Here is a 24,357-nt window from a genome sequence, read left to right as displayed (position 1 = left end):
TCAGGACTCCCCTAATAAAGAGTTCAAGCTATACTCTTTCATTACTCTCCCATTCAGCCACATCCAGTGATTGTTAATTTACATTTCCACACTTGGAAGGTTTTGTAACATGAAACCATTTGGTAGCATAAACTATTTGTTATAAACATTATCATCTAGATATACTTAATGTAAATGCTTTGTGCATCTGCCAGTAGGCTGCAATTTGACATGGTGGAGACTGCTCTCTTGAAGCACAGGGTATTAAAACACCTTAGAGTCATGGACAGATGAGATAACTCACCCCCAATTCCATTTAGGAGAAATTGACATTGATATTTCGTTATTTTTGTGGCTTATTAGCATCATCTACCAACATCAACCATTATCAACCACATATACTTCAAACATTATCAACATCAAACATTATCAACATCAAACATTATCAACATCAAACATTATCAACCACATATGCTTAACATATAAGTTTCATGTATTTACCAGTAGGCTGCAACTTGGCATAGTGGAGAATACTCTCTCAAATTGTCATGTGTTAAAATGCCTGAAAGCCATGACAGGAAACATAACTCTCCTCGTGACATGCAAGATAACTCACCACTTACTTGAATAGGATCATAGGTGAATCATATTGCCAGTCCATATAAATAATATATCCACTCTGCTACTTAATATAAGAGAGTCTGGTTTTTGTCCAATTATGTGTATGTATGTGTGTTTGTTTTTGCATGTGCATGCACACATGTACACATTCACATGGGAATTTTCTATATTGTTTCCATAAGTGTTCATATTCTTTTCTACTCTAGGTACAAGGCCAAAATTTTTCAGGAGCGGGGTCAGTCAATTAGATTGACCCCAGTACACAACTGGTACTTAATTCATCAACCCCAAAAGGATGAAAGGCAAAGTCGACTTCGGCAGATTTGAACTCAGAACATAAAGACAGATAAAATACCACAAAGTATTTCGCCTGGTGTACTAACATTTCTACCAGCTCGACGCCTTCGTAAGTGTTCATATTGTCACCATTTGAGCAAAAACAATGAGATTAGTTTTATGTCTCCTGTAAACAATACATCATGCAACTCGGAGGTTCAGGAACAGGAGGTACAAAATGTGCAAGTGCACCCACTAAAATTTCTTGAGGGCAATGAGAATGCTTTGAGCATACTCCTGAAAAACTGGATTTGCATGCCCTTAGCGAATTTCATTCCCACACATATGACACAGCTCAATAGTTTCATAGGTTTTGATATGTAAAGACCAGGGGAATAAAAAATACATACTTGTTATTTGATAACCAAGTAAAGGTTGGTGACAGGAAAAGCCTCCAGCCATAAAATAGTAACTATATGTCTCTTCCAACCCATGCTAGTATTGGGAAATTTGATGCAAGAATGATGACAATAGTGTTGTTGATGATAATGATTATAATGATGATGGTGATGGTGATTATGATGAGAAGAAGGAAGAAGTGGAAGAGGAGGTGGGTTGTGATGATTATAGTGATAAGGATTAGGATGAAAACAATGACAACAACAACAGCAACAACAAAGATGATGATGATGATGATGACAATGATGATGGCGATGACGATAACAATGACAACGACGATCATGATCATGATGATGAAATTATCAAAATCTCCTAAACACCATTATTAAATGTTTAGGTGATTTTGATAATTATCAAGTTATCTAAATATCATTGTTGAATCACCTAAACATCATAATCAAATTATTATCAAATTACCAAAACAGTGTTATCAAATCACTTTAGTATTTTTATCAAATCATATAAACATGATTATGAAATCATGTAAACACCATTATCAAATCACCTAAATGTCATTATTAAATAACAAGTGGAACACCTTAGAAACTCTGTAGGCATCTTGCTCCTTTCTGACCAAGATGCTATATCTGAGGAAGTAGTACTACTTATTATGAAAGTACAAGGGCTTAGAAATTAATATAACTAAAATGTAGGGGATACAAAGATACAGACAGTATCCATGTACTGGGTATGATAGAAAACAAATACATGAAGAAGGAAGAATGGAGTACATAGGGGTTCATGTTAATATCATAATCAAATCACCAAAACATCATCATTAAATCATGTAAATGTTATAACTGAATCACCTTAATATCATTATCAAATTACCTTAATATTATTGTCAAACCATGTAAATATCATTATCAAATCACCTAAATATCAATATCAAATTACCTAAACATCATTATCAGATAACCTTAATATCATTAGTAAATCATCTTAATATCATCATTAAATTACCTAAAGGTGGCAGGCTGGCAGAATCGTTAGCATGCCGGGAGAAATGCTTAATGGTACTTCATCTGTTGCTACGTTCTGAGTTCAAATTCTGTCGAGGTCAACTTTATCTTTCATTCTTTTGGGGTCGATAAAATAAGTACCAGTTGAACACTGGGATCAATGTGATTGACTCATCCCCTCCCGCAAAATTACTACCCTTGTGGCAAAATTTGAAACCATTATTAAATCACCTAAACTTCATCATCAAATCATCTTAATATCATTATCAAATCACTTAAATGTCATTATCAAATAAAAAAATTTTACACCATGCAGGTATTGCACACTTACACATTCCACAAGGAAGAAAGCTGCCAACTCTCTGATCCTTGAACATGCTAGAAATAATTCAAACTTTAAGCACTTACAATTTTACTCTTAGAAATGGGAAGAACCCATAAGAAACTGTTGTTCTAGGTTCTTTCTTTTCTGCCCCCAACACTAATAAGATGAGATTGATTTGGTTTGAATTAATGACTTTAGATGATTTTAGACCTACTTGTTCAGTATTGGCCTTGGGCTAAACAAGAACAGTAACAAAGTTAATAAAGCAAGAAATTGTTAAAGCTTATTAAATAATTTTATTAGAGAATAGAATATTTAACTATTAATATTATGAATAACGATTTCAAATTTTGGCACAAGGCCTGCAATTTCTGGGCACAGTGGGTAAGTCAATGACATCGACCCCAGTGCTTAACTGACACTTATTTTATCAAGCTCCCTGCCACCAGAGGGATGAAAGGTAAAGTCAACCTCAGTGGGATTTGAACTCAGGACATAAAGACAGACAAAATGGTGCCAAGCATTTTTCACAACATGCTGATGACTCTACCAGCTCACCACCATCTAAATTTGAAACCGATAATGATTTTGAATTTTGGAACAAGGTTAGCAATTTGTGGAGAGGGTGTAAGTCGATTACATTGACCCCCAGTGCTCAACTGGTACTTATTTTATCAGCCTCGAAAGGATGAAAGGCAAAGTTGACCTCGGTGGAATTTGAACTGAGAACATAAAGGCAGATGAAGTGCTGCTAAGCATTTTGCCCAGCATACTAATGATTCTGCCAACTTGTCACCTTATTAATATTATCATTTATTTTATTAGATTATTTATATTCAGGTCTGGCTATGTAATAAGAAACTTTCTTCCCAACAACATGGTTCCAGGATCAGTCCCACTGCGTGGCACCTTGGGCAAATGTCTTCTGCTATAGCCTCGAGCTGACCAAAGCCTTGTGAATGGATTTGGTAGACGGAAACTGAAAGAAGCCTGTTGTATATATATATATATATATATATATATATATATATATATATCATCATTTTATGTCCGCTCTCCATGCTGGCATGGGTTGGACAGTTTGACTGAGGACTGGTGAGCCAGAGGCTGCACCAGACTTAATCTGATCTGGCAAAGTTTCTACAGCTGGATGCCCTTCCTAACGCCAACCACTGTAAGAGTGTAGTGGGTGCTTTTACATGCCCCCAGCACGAGGGCCAGTCAGCTGGTACTGGCAACGACCACGTTCGAATGTTGTTTTTCACGTACCACCAGCACATGTGCTGGTAAAGCGACGCTAGCAACAATCATGCTCAAATGGTGCTTTCAAATGTCACCAGCACGGGAGTCAATCCGTGGCCCTGGCAACGATCATGCTTGGATGTGCTTTTTATGTTCCACTGGCACAGGTGCCAATCAGGCAGTACTGTCATCGGTCACATCAGTGATTTTGATTTGTTTACACTTGCCTCAATAGGTCTTCGCAAGCAAAGTTCATTGTCCAATGAATGAGGAGTACTCATAAATGGGCCGGTTACACCCCACGTTCGGATGTGCTTTTAACGTTCCACTGGTACAAGTGCCAATCAGGCGGTACTGTCAACGGCCACATCAGTAATTTTGATTTTGATTTCACTTGCCTCAATGTTTTCACAAGCAAGGTTTATTGCCTAATGAATGAGGGGTATTCATAAATGGGCTCATTACACCCACTGGCATAAGCCATGAGCTATGGTCTCACTTGGCTTGTTGGGTCTTCTCAAGCACAGCATATCTCCAAAGGTCCCAGTCACTAGTCATTGCCTCAGTAAGGCCCAATGTTCGAAGGTCGTGCTTCACCACCTCATCCCAGGTTTTCCTGGGTCTACCTCTTCCACAGGTTCCCTCAACTTCTAGGGTGTGACGATTTTTCACACAGCTGTCCTCATTCATTCGTAACATGTGACCATACTAGCGCAGTCATCTCTCTTGCATCTGATGCTTCTTAAATCCAACTTTTCCCTCAAGGTGCTTACACTCTGTCATGTATGCACACTGACATTACGCATCCAGCAGAGCATACTTGCTTCATTCCTTGCAAGCTTACACATGTCCTCAGCAGTCACTAACCACTCATCTCATATATTCATATATATATATATATATGTATATGAAAGGTAAAAAACAACAAACTGAAATCGTCAAAACACAACAAGCAGGAAAAGGATGATAGCACAACAATGGCAAACAGGACAAAACAAGATACACGGATCATTCGCAGCCAATTGCTTCTTCAGTCGGAGTCTAGAATGTTCACATAGTTTCGCCCAATCCTCTCCAACACTACTTGAAACCAGTTTGGCCAAGGGCTTAAGCTGAAGGTATTAAGCCCCTGAGCAAGGCAAACAAAAGTACATATACAAACACAAGGAAATAACAAACAAAAAGGGTTTTTTGAGTATCGGGCGAATGTATAGAATTATACATATACAATGGATAGCTTCTTTCAGTTTCCATCTACCAAATCCACTCACAAGGCTTTGGTCTGGCTAAGGCTATAGAAGAAGACACTTACCCAAAGTGTCATGCAGAGAGACTGAACCCAGAACCATGGTGTCGGGAAGCAAACTTCTTATTACACAACCTTCAATAATTTTGTATGCTAGGGGAAATTCGATGTATCAAGGTTTCCATCAGAGAGAAAAAAAGGAAGGTTTGTTTCATTTGTTGCTTTCTGTTTTTTGTATGCATACATTACCTCACTGTCTCCCTGTAACAGAGGGAGTATCATTTATACTTTCATCTCCCAATATTACACAAATTTATCTCAGTTTGTAAAACTATATGAAATGGCTTTTGTTGGATTCTAATAATTATTTTATTTTATAAGCAGGGAACCATTTAATTAAAGGTCTAAGTGGTCACAATATTTATTTCTTCACCAGGAATATAAAATATGTATATGTTCGCTGAGAGCATAAAATATACATGTTCAGTGGGAATATAAAATATACATGTTCAGTGGGAATATAAAATATACATGTTCACAGGAAATATAAATTATACAGGTTCACAGGGAATGTACAAAATAGATGTTCCCTAGGAGTATAAAATCTATGTTCACTGGAAATATACAATATACATGTTCACTGGGAATGTACATGTTCACTAGAGGTATAAAATGTATATGTTCATTGGGGATATACAATATATATGTTCATTGAGAGTATAAAATAAATATGTTCACTAGGAATATACAATATACATGTTCACTGGGATTATACAGTATACATTTTCACAGGGAATACAGAATATGCATGTTCACCAGGAGTATAGAATTTACATGTTCACTGGGAATATAAACATAAATGTTCCCTAAGGGAGTAAAGTATGTATGTTCCTTGTCAGTATTTCTGAACCATTTTTTTGGCTATAGACCCCTTTGATTCCTATTTTATTTGAATGAACTCTCCTAGCCATTCAGTGTTTGAAGAAAATCATATTTTTTTATTATTAAATATTATTAGAAATTGTATGAAAATAAGTATTAAAATATTTTGTGAATTGTAGAAGTATAACCAATTTATGGGAGATAATAAAATCTTACATGGACCCTAGCTGGGAACCATTGGTCTGAAATATATGGGTTCACCAGGAATATAAAAATATATGGGTTCTCTGGGAATATAAAATATACAGGTACGTGTTCACCAAAGAGTATAAAATTTACTGGTACAGTTCACTAGTTTTGTTCACTAGAATAGTAAAGTTTAGAGATATTCATTATGTGTAAGAAGACCCGGCAAGCCAAGTGAGACCTAAATCCAAGGCCTCTGCCAGGGGTGTAGCCAGCCCACTTATGCGTACCTTTCTTTCACTGGACACTAAACTCCGCTTGCAAAGACCTGTTGAGGCAAGTGAAATCAAAATCGAACTAAATTCAACGACTGGCACCCATGCCAACGTCGTCTCCTTCATTGGATACAAAACTCAGCTTGCGAAGACTTGTTGGAGCAAGCGAAATCGTGATGGCACCTGTGCCTAGCGTCGCCTTTCTGGCACTTGTGCCCGCAGCATGTGTAAGGTCATTCGAGCGAGATCGTTGCCAGTGCCCCTGGACTGGCTCTTGTGCGGGTGGCACATAAAATACACCATTTTGAGAGCGGTCGTTGCCGGTATCGCCTGACTGGCCTTCATGCCGGTGACACGTAAAAGCACCCACTACACTCTCAGAGTGGTTGGCGTTAGGAAGGGCATCCAGCTGTAGAAACTTTGCCAAATCAGATTGGAGCCTGGTGTAGCCATCACGTTTCACCAGTCCTCAGTCAAATCGTCCAACCCATGCTAGCATGGAAAGCGGACGTTAAACGATGATGATGATGTATAAAACCTTAGAGGACATCTTCAGTGTTACATATCGGTTGACAGCAACAACAACAATGATGCAAGCATCAATACAGAAATTAATATCAATTGATAACAAAATTAGTGAAGATTTTTCTGATGGTGATGGAGGTGGTAGAGGGGAGGGTAGTCAAGTGAATTGACCCCACCCATTCACCCCATTCCACTTATGAAAGATAAAGTTGTCATTAGAAGAATTTGGACTCAAAACATAAAAGAAAACAAAACTGGAGTATTAAACTTGTTGCTCTACCGATTATGTTAATCAGCCACCTTGATTTAACCCTTTAGTAGTGAGATTACTTTATCAATTATAATGCTTATTTAATCTCCCTGTTTTTAATTAATCATGTATTTTCTTATAGCTTTGAGATTTTGGTGGTGTGATTGCATATTTTTAGAATGACATTGTAGGGTAAAGTGTGAGAAACCAGATCTGGCTGGTTTGAACATAAAACAGGGAGAATATTCGGGCTGGATGTGGCCAGTTTGAATGCGAAAGGGTTGAATGACAATAGCAACAATAACAATTATCAGCAATTAATAAAATTTAATGAAAACAATTTTTGTTACATCTCAGTCTATGCGAAATAATGAATCTTTCTTTTTTCCACCCTCAGAATAGCAATCAATTGACTGCTATTTCTAGCATGTGAAGAGGCTATGTACAGAGGGATGATGCAAGATGTTCTAGGAGCAATACTTTTCATTATTACTTTTCTGAAAACCATCAACAGGCATAATTCTGTTTCTGGTCACAGATATTCTGATATTATTAAAGAGAGTTTGTAAAGAAAGATTTGACAGAGTGAGGGGGAGTGAGAGAGAGGAGAGAGAGAGAGAGATGGGAGAGATAGACAGAAAGAGAGACATATAACAAAACAGAAAAGAAAGTACAGTTCTATATTTAAGAGATGAGGAATTCTGTACATTATTTACATTATTTACATTCGATGGATATTTGTCCTCATCTTGTTTGTTGTTAACACAACGTTTCAGCTGATATACCCTCCAGCCTTCTTCGGCTGATATATCCTCCAGCCTTCCGAGTTCGATTCCAAACAGTGACCTGAACACTAATAATAAAAATAGCAATAATAATAACATCAAAAAATACCTTAGGAATGAGAACCCAGGTTTGAAATTTCCCCAAGACAACTGAAGAAGGCTGGAGGGTATATCAGCTGAAACGTTGCGTTAACAACAAACAAGATGAGGACAAATATCCGTCGAATGTAAATAATGTAAATAATGTAGAAAAGAAAATGTTGAGCGAAAAGGCAGAAATATTTCTCTACTTTTTCTTCCTCTCTTATGGTCTGTGTTCGTGTGCTTGCATGTATGCATGTGAGAGTATATATACATACATACATATATACATACATATATATGTATATAGATATATACATATACATATAGGTATGTATATGTTATATATATGTACGTATGTGTGTATATATATATATATATATATACATATATATATATGTATGTATATGTATATGTATATGTATATATTATCATCATCATCATCTTTTAACATCTGAGATTAAATATATACATATATATATATATATATAAATATATATACATATGTAAGTAAATATATATATATGTGTGTGTGAGTGCATGTGTGTGTATGTGTATATATGTATATAAGTATACATATGTGTGTGTGTGTGTGTGTATGTATGTATGTATGTATATATGAATATAGGTAGATGCATACATACATACATACATACATATATATATCTACCTATAATACCTATATATGCGTGTACATATGTGCATATATGTATGTATATATATATATATATATATATATATATATATATATATATATATATATATATGTATGTATTTATAAAATCTTAGGGAATTCAAGGTTATCAGGACATTTACTCGTTTACACTTTACTAATCCAATGTAAACAGTATCATTTATAATATTATTACAAATTTAGGATGTTACTAATAGAACCGCAACTCCTATTTTAGGATAATCTTATTTGTATAGAATACACATAAAAAGTTATATCCAATAAAATAATATAAGCTTTTAAAAAAAACCTACTATAAAATACAATAGAATTATTTGAAAAAATATATATAACTTACTTAGTTATATATATTTTTTCAAATATTTTTTCAAATAATTTTATTGGATTTTATAGTAGGTTTTTTTTAAATGCTTATATTATTTTATTGGATATAATTTTCTATGTGTATTCCATACAAATAAGGTTATCCTGAAATAGGAGTTGTGGTTCTATTGGTAAAATCCCAAATTTGTAATAATATTACATATGTATTTATGTAATATATATATGTGGGTATGTTGCCGTATGTATATATGATATGTGGGTACATGCTCACACACATACACGTGTGTGTGTGTGCACTCGTGTGTGTGTATGTGTATGTGTGTGTGTGTGTGTGTGTGTGTGTGTGTGTGTGTGTGTGTGTGTACTTGTGTGTGTGTGTATGCACATACACATACATTTATACATGTCATAAAGCATTATTATTAGCTCAACTCACCTGTATTGCACACCAGGTAAACTAGTGAAAAATGAATTTTTTAAAAAATATGAAATCTTGTTGAAAAGAGGAAGAAAGAAAGAAAAAATAAATACTTGTATGTAAAATACAGAGAAAGGTTGATTGACAGAGAGGATGACATGAAGATGAGAAACAGAGAGAAGGAGAGAGAGAGGTGGAGGTATGGAATGAGACAGATACACACAGGCACAAAGAGGGGACAGAGAGGGACGGAGCAAGAGAAAGAGAGAGAGGGGGAGAGAAAGAGAGAGGAAAAGAGAGAGACCAGACTATTAGACCCACTGTTTATAAGATCAAAGTTTGCAATTAAGTTATAATTTACAGTTCAATAGAAATGTGATAAAAAAAAGAAGAAGAAAAAGGGAAGAACACAAACTGATTGTTGAACTGGTTATTATGATTTCTGGAGGAGGAGGAGGAGGAGGAGGAGGAGGAGGAGGAGGAGGAATAAACAGAAAGCAATGGTAAATAAATAGAAAGATGGGGAGACAGGCAGATAGATAGATAAATAGATAGACAGACAGGCTGAGAGACAGACAGGCAGAGAGACAGACAGGCAGAGAGACAGACAGACAGATAGATAGATAAATACATACATACATACATAAATAAGCAGATGGGCAGACTGATAGATACACAGACAGATTGGACAGCTAGATAGACAAATATAGACAGAGAGGTAGACAGACTGAGATAGTCTGACAGATAGATAAACAGACAGACAAATAGATAGATAATTGGGCAGCTAAACAGACAAATGTAGATAGACAGACATATATAGTAATACGCTATAAGTACAGGTGTGGCTGTGTCGTAAGAAGCTTGCTTCCCAAACACATGTTCCGGGTTCAGTCCCACTTCATGGCACCTTGGGCAAGCGCGTTCTATTATAGCCTCAGACCTTTGTGAGTAGATTTGATAGATGGAAACTGAAAGAAGCCTTCTATATTTAAGAAATGAGAAATTATTTACATTATTTGCATTCAATGGATATTTGTCCTCATCTTGTCTGTTGTTCAGGTGTCTTGGGGAAATTTCAAACCTGGGTTCTCATTCCTAAGGTATTTTTCGATACTGTTGTTGTTGTTGTTATTATTATTATTATTATTATTATGATCATTATTATTAATATTATTATTAGTGTTCAGGTCACTGCTTGGAATCGAACTTGGAATCTTGTGGTTAGTAGCCTGTGCTCTTAACCACTACGTCATATGCCTGTGGGCAATTATGGAGTGAATTTTAGGGCTTATAAGTCTAATATTTTTCTATCCTTCCTTAATACTGGTTCCCATATGCAACTCATATCTGCACATTATAGGCCTTAATGGAATACCATCCTCGTGAATCTTAGGGAGACCGTACATGTGTGGTAGTTTACTGTGGTGTTGAGTCAGTTGTCTGTACTTCATTGGTGTAAAGTGATCCTTGTTCTTGATCAAGATATGTGACAACTTCCTCTCTGTTTTCAAAGTAGGGTCTTTCTTTACTTTGCTGTAGCTACCATCATTTATAAGACTTGCCAACTTTTCAGAGTTATCAGACTTGTCCATCATTACTGTAACATTTCCCTTGTCTGCTGGAAGTATTATGATGGAATTATCACTCTGTAGTCTTTTGATAGCGAACTTTTCTTCCTTAGTGATGTTTTGTTTAGCAGGTTTTGTTTTTTCTAGTACCAAGTATCTAGTACCAAGAGAGGGATTGCTCAGTGCCTAAAACATCGTACAGAGAATATAAGTGGTGATCGTGATACACACCACAAAGAAATGATCAGGCTCAATAACGATCTGTTAAGCAACAACTACCCCAAAAGTATGCTATCCACTCCAATTATGAAGAAGAGAGAGGATGAGGTCAATGAACTGTCCACAGTCTGTCTACCCTATGTGAAAGGCCTCTCTGAAAAGATACAAAAGATATGCGGCCCATATGACATAAGGACAGTATTCAAAAGTAATACAACACTTCGCAAATATCTTCTTTGAGTAAAACCACCAATAGAAGAGAATATGACCAAAGACTGCGGGTACTCCATCCCATGCAGTTGTGGTAGGTTATACAAAGGCGAAACATGCCACTCCCTCAAAATAAGGGTAGAGGAACATCGCAAAGCTGTGACACGAGGAGATATTGATAAATCGGGTATAGCTGATCATGTAAGGAAAAATGGAGACCACCTCCCCCTGTGGGATGAAGTCAAAATATTAGACCGAGTACACCACTGGAAAATACGAAAACTAAAAGAAGCAGTACATATGCTAGGACACAACAACCTCCTAAGGAGACCGAGTGCTGATATGAGCAGCATATGGGAACTGGTATTAAGGAAGGATAGGAAAAATATTAGATTTATAAACCCTAAAATTCACTCCATAATTGCCCACAGGCATATGGCGTTGTGGTTAAGAGCACAGACTACTAACCACCAGATTCCGAGTTCGATTCCAAGCAGTGATCTGAACACTAATCGAAAAATACCTTAGGAATAAGACACTTGAAGAAGGCTGGAGGGTATATCAGCCGAAATGTTGCGTTAACAACAAACAAGATGAGGACACATATCCGTCGAATGTAAATAATGTGAAAGAAGCCTGTCATATGTGTATGTGTGTGTGTAAATGTGTGTGTGTAAATGTGTATGTGTGTGTCTTTATGTCTGTATTTGTCCCCCAATCACCAGTGTTGGTGTGTTTATGACCCTGTAATTTAGAGGTTCAGCAAAAGAGACCAATAGAATGAATACCAGGTTTGAAAAATAAATAAGTACTGGGGTTGATTCATTCAACTAAAAGTTCAAGACAGTGCCCCAGCATGGCCACAGTCTAATGAGTGAAACAAGTGAAAGAGATTGATGAGACAAGCAAACAGGGAGACATACATAAAAACCAGCAGACAAACAGACAGACAAATAGACAGGCAGGCAGGCAGGCAGGCAGATGGGCAGAATGATAAACTGATGTTTGATAAAGAAAATAATGTGACAGAGAAGATAAAAGAGGAGAAAGAGGGAGAGAAAGACTTTGCTACATAAACAAATACACATAGACACATAGACAGCCAGACACGTTGACACACTGAGATAGTTAATAAACTCACAAATGGACACAGATTAAGTGAAAAAAATCATTTATCTCATTAAATATCTGATTGGTCCACACACGCACACACACACATACACGATCACCACTATCACTACCAACACCATCACCATCATCACCACCACAATTATCCTTATTCCTCACCAAAAAGAAGCAAAAAGATAACAGCTCTTCACGAGAGTCAAAGGTTTTCTTATCTCTACTGATTTCTCTGATAATAAATCTAACAAATGTATATTTAAATATCTAGATAAAAAAAGGGAAAAGATTGAGAGATGTGATTTAATTAAATGAACTTGTGCTGAAAATTAGGTACAAAGTCTTTTTTTACCCCTCATTCTTGTATGATTACAATTATACATACATACATATATATATATATATATATATATATATATATATATATATATATATATATATATATATGTATATATATGATATTTGTTTTTATGTTCAATTATTATAAAACCAATATTACATTAATCTGATGGATTATGCTATACTTTTGTAGACTAAAAATTTATTATTCTTAAACATGAATGTTGTTGACAATGACTTCAAAGTTTCCAATGATGGCTTAGCAGGCCAAAACTTTGAAGTCACTTGTTTCATCATCATCATCATCATCATCATCTCCATCATCGATTAACGTCCGTTTTCCATGCTGGCATGGGTTGGATGGTTTTCTGAGGTCTGGAGGGCCAGCAGCTGCACCAGGCTCCAATCTGGTCTGGCAGAGTTTCTACAACTGGATGCCCTTCTTAATGTCAACCACTCCAAGAGTATAGTAAGTGCTTTTTATGATCCACCGGCACAGGAGCCAGTAAGGCAGGCCTGGCAATGATCACATTCTGACAGTGCTTTTTATGTGCCACCGTCACAGGAGCCAGTCAGGGGCTACTGGCGTCAGTCACGATCGGTTGGTGCTTTTTACTTGCCACCAGCACCAGAGCCAGTAAGGCAGGCCTGGCAACAAACATGTTTGGATGGTGCTTTTTATGTGCCACCAGTACAGGAGCCAGTCAAGCGGACCTGGCATCAACCACGTTCGGATGGTACTTTTTATGTGCCATCAGCATGGGAGCCAGCCAAGGGGCACCGACCCCAGCTACGATATTGGTTTCACTTGACTCAACAGGTCTTCTCAAGTATATCATATCATTCAACGCATCAGGAATATTCTTAACAGGGCTGGACGTGCGTAGATGCGATCTCACTTTAGTTGTCAGGTCTTCTCAATCACAGCATATCTCCAAAGGTCCCAGTCTCCTGTCATTGCCTCTGTGAGGCCCATGTTCAAAGGTCATGCTTCACCACCTCATCCCATGTCTTCCTGGGTCCACCTCTTCCAGTTTCCTTCTACAATTAGGGAGTGGCACTTTCTCACACAGCTGTCCTCATCTATAGGTAATACATGACCATACCAGCTCAGTCGTCTCTCTTGCACACCACATTTGATGCTTCTTATGCTCAACTTTTCTCTCGGGGCGCTTACACTCTGTCGTGTATGCACACTGACATTACACATCTAGCGAATCATACTAGCTTCATTTCTTTCCAGCCTATGCTTGTCCTCAGCTTTCATGGCCCATGTTTCACTGCCATGTAGCATGGCTGTTTGCACACATGCATCATACAGTCTACCTTTCACCCTGAGTGAGGGGCCTTTAGTTGCCAGCAGAGGTAGGAGCTCCTTGAACTTTGCCCTGGGTATTCTTACTCTAGTTGCTACACTCTCAGAGCAACCACCTCCACTACGGAGGGGAGGAGGGGGAGGGGCAGTGAGGAGGAGGTGGTGAGGGGTGGCGGAGAAGGGGCGGGGGGGCAGGAGCAGGAGGGGAGCAGGAGGAGCAGGAGGAGCTGGAGGAGCAGGAGGGGAGCAGGAGTAGCAGGAGGAGCAGATGGGAGCAGGAGGAGCTGGAGGAGCAGGAGGGGAGCAGGAGGAGCTGGAGGAGCAGGATGGGAGCAGGATGGGAGCAGGAGGGGGAGGGGGAGCAGGGGGAACAGGAGGAGCAGGAGGAGTAGGTGGAGCAGGTGGTGGTTCCAAACAATGTATGCACAATTTAACAGCTAATGACTCAATTTTCTTTTTGTCTTTTAGCTTTAACCCAATCAAAATAATGAAGAAAGCCAAACTAAAGTTTTAACATCGGAGATTTATTCTAAAATGGAAGTTTGAAAAGGTAGTGAAAAGGTAGTGAAAATGCAAAGACAGTTTAGGAAGGAGTTTGAAACAGATCCACTTGTGTGACTTGTCATCTCTCAAATTACAGATGGTTGAAGCAGATGGAACCGTTCAGAATGTCAGCTAAGAATGTTCTGGAAGGTCACTGACTTTAATGAACCTCACAAAGCAAGGAAAAGTACTAAGAGTACAAGAAACATTGTCAGAGTACAAGAAAATCTGTGTGGCAAGTGAATCTTGAGTTTGGAACTTCGAAATCAAACTTCTATCCCATTTTGAAAGTCTGTTGTGGGAAAAGTTACATTCCAAGAATAGTCCACACTTTCAGTGATGATAATCCAAACCAAAGAGTCAAGTTTTGCATGTGGAACTTGGCAAGATGTGTAGAAGATGCATACTTTCCAACAAAATTTTGTTTTGGGTAATATGGTTACATTCAAATTAAATAACTCAATTAACTATCACAATTTCACTTACTGGGGACCTTAGGATCCCCATACTACAAAGGAACATCATGTTAATTTACCAGGAGTTACAGTATGGTATGGCTTATCATCAAAAGGATTAATTCGATTGTTCTTGTTCAATAATACTGTAATTGGTCCTATTTAACTGTGACAATCTGTCATGTAATGGCTTCAAGAGAACTTTGAAGGTGTAGAGTTATATTTCTAGCATTATCATAATAACAGCTTACTTTGATGAGATTTTGCCAAATAGATGGACTGAATGAAGAGGTTCAGTAGAATACTCTCTGCATTCACTGAACCTCACACAAAATGTTCTTATCAAATGTACTTATTGATTCCTCCCTAAATAAACAACATAAAATGCATGTTTGTTACGCAATGTAAGAGCATGTATTATGATGTCAGTCTAATGAGGTGTCACTCCAAAACAATCAACCACAAATATTTCATTGCTTTTCACATGAAATCAATTATATACAATGGTGATGGAAACGGAATGCTACCAAAACAATTGTAACTAACAATAAAGATGTTCTAAACTCATTCTTTGTCTTCTGACTTACATTACTCTTCATAAGACTCACACATTGGTTTTGCCAGTGATGTATTTTGAATTTCTGCATCAGTGGACTTTCAATTTTTTCAAGATTTCATTTGAAGAATCCAGGAGTTTGTGTTGAGTGCTGCATTGGAAGTACACAAGTTTTCTACCCTATCATGACCTACACTATACATCTATGTGTGTCGATACATTCAACTAAAATTTCAAGGCAGTGCCCTAACATGTCTACAGTCAATTGGCTAAAATCTAAAAGATATATATATATATATATATATATATATATATATATATATATATATATATATATATATATATATATATATACAAACACACATAACCTCACACACATACTATACACTGCCTCACACACTCCCACATGCACACATACATACAAGCTCACATAATATTATGCTCGCCCACATATACATGCACATGCACTCACCAACACACACATATACACTCACACACACCATCTTCCCATACACACACACCAGTTTAGCCAGGTCATTGTTATCACTCCCTCCATTGACCTCTTCCTTCTGGTCTTTTCAACAAGTGGAGCTATTAATCCTGACACATTCTTTTTTCTCTCCCCATTTTGTTTCCTTCTCTCCATTTTTTCCCCTTATCCCTTTCTGTCAAAGAGCATAGGCTCAAAACATCAAAGACTTCTCCATTTTTCCTGAGCCTCAAACTAATATACCTTGTTTGTTGTTCCCACACTTGTCTCTGTCTTTTGTTTTTTGTACATTGGAACCATAAATATGCATATATATGTATATATCAGGTCATTAAGAATGAAATGTCCAATTTTGAACTGAAAGTTTATTTTACTTTATCTCAGCAAAAAACAATGCAGCTAATCAAGGTGTGCACTTAAATTATCAACACAGTTTTGCCATTTTATCAGTAGCTTATTTATGCCAGCAGCGAAGAATTCTGGAGAACAAAAAGTAATGAAATCATGAAAGGCTGCTTTTGCAAGTTTTTTCCTTGTAAAAAGTTGTCTAATGCCTGGAAAATATGATAGTCATTTGGTGCAAGGTCTGGTGAATATGGTAGATGACAGAGTACTTCCAAGTTCAGTTCCTGTAACTTGAGTAGCATACTTTGTGTAACATGTAGTCGAGCATTGTTTTGCAAGAGAATTGGCCTGTCTCTACTGACCAATCACAGTTGTTTAATTGCAAATTCACTCATCATTTCATCCAATTGCTTGATGCATACATCCACTGTAATTGACTTACCAGATGACACCAGCACTGGACCATCAAACAGACATCATTAGCTTGCTTTGGTGAATCAAAACCGCACTCCTCCGACCACAAGTCCACTGCCCTAACCACTGGGCCATTGCACCTCCACAAATGCGTCCTTTTAAAGTTTAGCCAGGCTCATGGGCCCAGCTTCCCGGTTTCAATGTCGTATGTGTTCCCCAGCTGGACGGGACGCATCTCATGGTGCATCTCATGTGCCGCCCGCACAAGAGCCAGTCCAGGGGCACTGGCAACGATCTTACTTGGCTTGCCGGGTCTTCTCACGCACAGCACATTTCCAAAGGTCTCGGTCAGTAGTCATCGCCTCGGTGAGGCCCAATATCTATATATATCTATATATATATATATATATATATATATGTATGTATGTATATGATATATAAATCAATTTAAATAACTTCTTTTTTGCCTGCTTTTAGTGTTGTTGTATTTGTGGCCATGTGGGTAATTGCACATGCTGTATTACAGATCCTGAGCAAGGTTCAATCCCTTCCAGAAGCACTATCCTTGGTGTTTATAAAAATTTGAAATTTTTTTAAATAAAATATTTACTCCCCGCACTCCACTGCTCTTGTAATTCCTTGGAAGAGTTACAGATTGAAACCCTCTCCCAGTGCATTAAATTCCTACTTACTAATTTTTGTTTTTTTTTTATCTTTAGCAATGATAGATTTAAATATCTCTTAATTTACTACATTAATGCTGGGTGTCTTGGTGGTCTCGTGGGTAGAGACACAAACAGCCACATTGAACATCCTGGGCAGGGTTCAATCCTGCCCAGGGCCTGCACTAAGGGGTCTTACTAAAAATTTTCATTTTTTTTTTTATCTCTAGAGATAAAAAATGAAAATGTTTAATAAGACCCCCTGTATTTCATGGCAGAGATTAGAAACCTCTGCTTGTGTCTTGTTACTACTTTTAAACACCCTTACCAACTGGGCCACCAAAGCAGCAACAATTTTTATGATAAAATTAAGATACTTAAATTTACTTCAAATATTGTATTTACTATAAATCCCCCCCCACACACACACACACACACAATATTTTTATTGAGTGAAATTTGGTTGCTCAAATAAAAGTATTTAATAATGTCTTTTGTAATTTCTGGCAGAGATTTGAAACCTCCACTTCTAAACATCCTGACCTGTTAGGCCACCAAAGCAACAACAATTCTACTGCGAAAATGAAGATATTTAAATTTATTTCAATTACTGGGCTTACTACAAAGAGTTGAATGAGATTTGGTTACTATGTCAAGGCTGTTTTATGACTCCCTTCTTCACACACAATCTTTTTGCTGATAAAAATATTTAATAAGACATCTTGTAATTTCTGGCAGAGATTTGAAACCTCTACTAGGGTATTTTGTTATTATTTCTAAACACTCTTATCTATTGGGCCATCAAAGCAATAATAATTTTTATACGAAAATTAAGATATTTGAATTTATTTCAATTATTGGGTTTACTATATACATACATATATATAGATATATACATGTATATATATATATATACATGTATCTTGATAGATAAGGTAAAACAACAAAAGTAAGAAAGAGACCTCGATATAATGTAAATAGAGCAATTTATCTGTAAATAATATGTGACAATTATTCAGTAGCCATGATAAAACTCTGAGTTTTCGATGTCAGGGTGGAAACCCACGCCACCATCTCTTCAGTTATCTGGCCATTGAAAATTTCTATGAAAATAACCATTAAACAAAGGGAAATTACTGTGTGGTTGACCGTTATTAAGATAAAAGAACTATTAGAATGACCGCTAAGTGAGGGGAGGAGTAAAAATGTCCATAGTATTTGCATTATATATATATAATTGGACCTGCAGTTTCTGCTGTTGTCTATCTCTTTCTGTTTATTAATTATTTTCTTTCTTAACATTTCTGCAGCTTCAATACGTGATCCACTTGTTTCATTGCTGCAATAATAATGTACACTGACTGATGCATCACCTCTTCTATGCTGATGACCTTGCATTATGCATGTGCAGATATGTTTATTATTTTAGAACACAGTCAAGCTTTATCTGTTCATGTGGTTCTCAACCTTCCTTTCTTTCATATTCTTTATTGATGTAAATCATAAAGGTTCTTATTCTTTAACCCCAGGACATTCCTGTTCAAACAAGACTTATGATCAAAGTGTTCTAACTATGACATGCACTGTAACAGAAAGCCATCAAAGACATTCTAGCCATTACATTCCCATCCATTTTAACCTCAAAGTGCTTCTACCAGTTACACCACACAACAGACAAATACCACAAACTGTTAAATTCATCTTCCTCTTTAATCACGGCTTAATATATAATGTAGATTTTGTTGTTATTTTTAGCATGTCAAGCAACCACATAGAGGCTCCATCATTATCTCATTACCATTGCATTTTTTAGCCCTAAGTCAGACCTTATCAAGCAGGCCTTTGATCAAGTGTATTCCACTCTTGATCATCTTGTCTATTTTCCTTCAAACATAATCTTTCTAGCACTATCTTATCTAATGTGTCCTAATAGGTTTTTAGAGAAAGAATGGTTCCTGTCTGTCTGTCTGTCTGCCTCTGTGTGTGTGTGTGTGTGTCTGTGTGTGTGTGTGTGTGTGTGTGTGTGTGTGTATGTGTATACACACAAATATAAATATACATATTGGAATTTCAACAACATCAACAGGGTATTTTTGTATGTATGTATTATGTGTAGGTTGGTGTTTTGTTTTATGTGTGTCTTCTCATACGAATAGTTGCATGTCTAGACATTCTCATATATACTTACACAATAAACTTCTGGAAAGTTTTACAGATTTTTAGTTCCAGTGACAGCTTGGATCTGTAATCTTCAAATCAGCTTTCTCTTTTCTGGTTTTGAGAAGCCTAATTTTTCAAGTTTAATAATTACAGGTATAAACCTGAACTTGTAATTTGGATTGAGTAACTGTAAATACCTCAGTAGTGCAGAGTAGGTATTTTCTTTTTCACTGATCTTTAACTTCCTGTTAACATCTGCTGCCATCATCATCAAGTTGATTTCTACAACTGTACACATTTTCTCTTCTCTGTCCCAAATTACTATGTCAGGTCTATTGTGATTATATTTTATTGAGGTTTTCACTGGGACATTCCACCAGTACTCTTTTTTTATTGAGTGGCTATGGCTTCTACCATACTATAAATTCTTATTTCTTTGGCCTCAGAGTTATCCTTTTAATGGATCTCATTATATAGTATCCTAGCAACATCATGCCTCATTGGTCAATGTCATGATGACATGTATGTATGTATGTATGTATGTATGAATATATATACATATATATGTATGTATGTATATATGCAAACAAGTATATATGGATATATGTCTATGTGTATTCATGAATGTATGCAAGAATGTATGCATGTATGTATACTAGTCTGAATGCATGTCAACCTGATCTCATCATCTTTTGAAATACTTTGTAGCTGTAATTAAAACTGATAAACAATTTATACCACATACACACATGCATACAAACACAAACACACATGCACACGTACACACACAAGCATGCACATGCAACATACATGTAGATCCACATGGTGATGGATGACAGACAATTAACTATAAATCAAACAGCCAATGCAATTAGCATATCCCGTGAGAGAGTTAATAATAACTTGTACATTGAACTTGCCATGATAACTGTTTCTGCTTGTCGGATGCCATGTCTTCTAACACCTGATCAAATGCACACTAGTCTGATCACAACATGGGAAAATCTGACATTACTTGAGGCAGATCCAGCTGGTTTCCTTGAATGTTACATAACCCAAGATGAGTTTTGGATTCATCACTTTGAACCAGAGACAAAGAGATAATCCATGCAGTGAAAACACCACTCCTCACCTGCTCCAAAGAAGGCAGTGACTCTCATGGCTTTTGACCTTAACTGATTGGAGGTGTTGTCATGTACATTGTTTTGTCTTGGTATAAAAGATGGGCTACAGCAAATATTCTGCTCAATACCACAGATTTACTTGTCAGTTGTTTGATCTTAACCAGTTGGTGGCTGACAATATGTGCATTGATGATCGTGAGCAGAAGTAGTGGGGGAACATCATAGCCATGTGTTGAGAAGAATTCTTTGGGGTTTGAATAATTCACCTCTGGAAACATGGGTGTTTTGTTCGTCATCCTCAAACAAACCTTATTCAGGGACCTTTTGAGTGGGATGGGCTACTCGACCTCATGAAAATTCTAACTGGGCCCTACTTGCAAGGTCATACATTGTTTATCTTGATATGAGATCACCATATCACACACATATGGTTGTGATGCATGTGCCTAGTACACCTTTATCAGACGAGCAATATTGGACTTCTTATATTTGTACCCCAGTGTCACTTTTATGGCATGCACTGCTCTCTCACTCAATAATAATAATAATAATAATAATTATTATTATTATTATTATTATTATTATAATAGAAGTATACAACAGTCTTTGAAATGAACAACACCAACATTATTTCATTGGAATAGTTTATATCAAACAAACACAAAACAACGAAAATTAAAAAAAGATTAGAGAACATTTGGGGGTTTTTCTTCATAATATCACACCCTATATTTCATCATGGCATTTTGAAGGGTTACAGGAATGGAATTCTTCAGAGCATGCACTGATGCTGTTGTCAATAATGCCAAGTGGTATTCACCCCTTTGCCAGATTTTTTTCTTTTTTCTTTTTCATCTGAGTAGAGACCCATGCAGTCAGCCCCGGCAGAGGTAGACCAATAAAAAAAATGGTTGAAGGGTTAACTGATAGACCTGGGAACTCAGATAAGACACAGAAATATATCAGATGTTTTGTTCTTTTTTTTAAAGGAAGCAGGGTGGGGTTGAAAAACTCATGAAATGGGAATTGGGGAACAGCCATACATGACTATCCCAGATTTAATTCTGGAACATGCTTTCTAGGGTTTTAAATGTGAAAGAAAAAAAAATTAATTTTAAAAAAAAAACAAAAAAAAACATGTGGTCCCTCATTTGAATAGACAATAGCAGGGAGTTTATAAAGGGCTGTCTCACTGCTACAGAGTGGATTAGGGGGTTAAACATAGTTATGATTTTATAGACAGATGTCATTTCTAGTATCAATTATGCAACTAAAAGTGAGGCATTATTTTTTGCTTGTTCTTTTGGGCTCACTGAAGCTAATAACACAATCTGATGGAAGAATTGTGTGGGGAGAGGTGGTTAGGGTTTGTTTGAGTGGGGTCGTCTTTCCTGAAATCTCACATTTACAATTTGTTACTTTTTCTTTTATTATCATTTATTCATTAAATAAAAAAAATCATTAAAAATTCCATCTTTTATTAAAGCTGAGTAAATATGTTCCCCCATTTCTGAGGCAGAACAACTATTATTAATAAATTAATTAATTAATTAATTAATTAATTAATTAAATCAATTAATCGCTAGATCAAACTTTGGACTCACAGCTTTCTGGTCAACAATTCAATGCTTAGACCCACCACTACCACCAACCATCCACCCCCACCAATACCTCCACCTCACCACCACCACCACCACCACCTCACACATTCAAACTCACAGCCACAGTGCCTCGCATTTTTTTTTTCTTTTATCAACTTCAGTGAATCTAACAAGGGAAAAAATAATGAGTTAATATTAGAAATGACATTTTGGTTAAAACATGTTAAGTATGTGTGTATGTATGTATTTATATATATACACACACATATACGCATATATGTGTGCGTAGATATATACATACATAAATATATATATATATATATATATATATATATATATATATATATATATATATACACACACATATATATGTACATACACACACACATATATATACATATATATATCCATACATATGTAAATATAGGTATGTACATACATATATATATGTACATATGTATATGTATATATATACATACATATACGTAAATATAGGTATGCATATACATACATATATACCTATATATGTACATATATATATACATATATATACACACACATATATATATATATACACACATACATATATATATATATACACACATACATATATATATATATACACACATACATATATATATATATACACACATACATATATATATATATATACACACATACATATATATATATACACACATACATATATATATATATACACACATACATATATATATATATACACACATACATATATATATATATACACACATACATATATATATATGTATATACATACATAAACATATATACATGTAAACACACATACACACACACACACACACACACACACACACACGCACATTCATAAACATGCATACAATCTGTTGGGTATATACATTTAGTTAAAAAGTAAAATCTTTTAAAATTTGTAAAAGTATAAAATTCTTCAATATTGTTGAGATAGAAATAAAACAAAAAAAAATTCAATACTTTTCCATTTTTTTAAATCTATATTTGTGCATTTTGCTTTGATCAGAAAGTGAAAAAAGGTGTAGAACTGTTCACAGGATTTGGTTAAAGCTTTAATCAATGTAGTTGTTATTAGAAAACCAGTTGAAGCTGGTTTTTATGTGTCATTTCAACAAAAAATTTCTTGCATTCAGGGGTCACCGAGAGAAGAGGTGGTAGTATTGGAGGGGAGGGGGGCGTCACCTGATTAATACATTAGTTCTGATAGCAGATATCCATGAATATGTGACTGTGAGTGTTGGCACTCTGTCGCTTACAACGTCAAGGGTTCCAGTTGATCCAATCAACAGAACAGCCTGCTCGTGAAATTAACTTGCAAGTGGCTGAGCACTCCACAGACACGTGTACCCTTAACGTAGTTCTGAGGGATATTCAACATGACACAGAGTGTGACAAGGCTGACCCTTTGAATTACAGGTACAACAGAAACAGGAAGTAAGGGTGAGAGAAAGTTATGGTGAAAGAGTACAGCAGGGTTTGCCACCATCCCCTGCCGGAGCCTCATGGAGCTTTAGGTGTTTTTGCTCAATAAACACTCACAACGCCCGGTCTGGGAATCGAAACCGTGATCCTATGACCGCAAGTCCGCTGCCCTAACCACTGGGCCATTGTGCCTCCTGAATATGTGATTAGCCCATGCTAAAGAAATCCACACTGCTCCTTTGAATTAGG

At 36.3% G+C, this 24,357-nt stretch overlaps 1 protein-coding gene and 1 long non-coding RNA gene across 2 annotated transcripts in view; one reads left to right on the top strand and one right to left on the bottom strand.

The window, feature by feature from the left end:
* The window catches only part of LOC106884220 (uncharacterized), a 122,545-nt gene extending 112,668 nt beyond the window's left edge, over positions 1–9,877 (bottom strand). Inside the window, exon 1 of the mRNA XM_089340306.1 lies at positions 9,549–9,877. The gene's annotated coding sequence lies outside the window, so the exon portion shown is untranslated. The remainder of the gene's footprint in view (positions 1–9,548) is intronic.
* Positions 807–15,869, top strand: LOC149131324 (uncharacterized). The gene is made up of 2 exons (XR_016238084.1): positions 807–1,006; positions 14,772–15,869. It is a non-coding gene; the product is annotated as an uncharacterized LOC149131324 (long non-coding RNA).
* Positions 15,870–24,357: the final 8,488 nt, after the last annotated feature.

Source organism: Octopus bimaculoides, chromosome 23, assembly GCF_046866305.1.
Source record: "Octopus bimaculoides isolate indiv1 chromosome 23, ASM4686630v1, whole genome shotgun sequence".
In the NCBI taxonomy this organism is placed as follows: Eukaryota; Metazoa; Mollusca; class Cephalopoda; order Octopoda; family Octopodidae; genus Octopus; species Octopus bimaculoides.
This window is presented reverse-complemented; position numbering and strand designations above follow the sequence as displayed.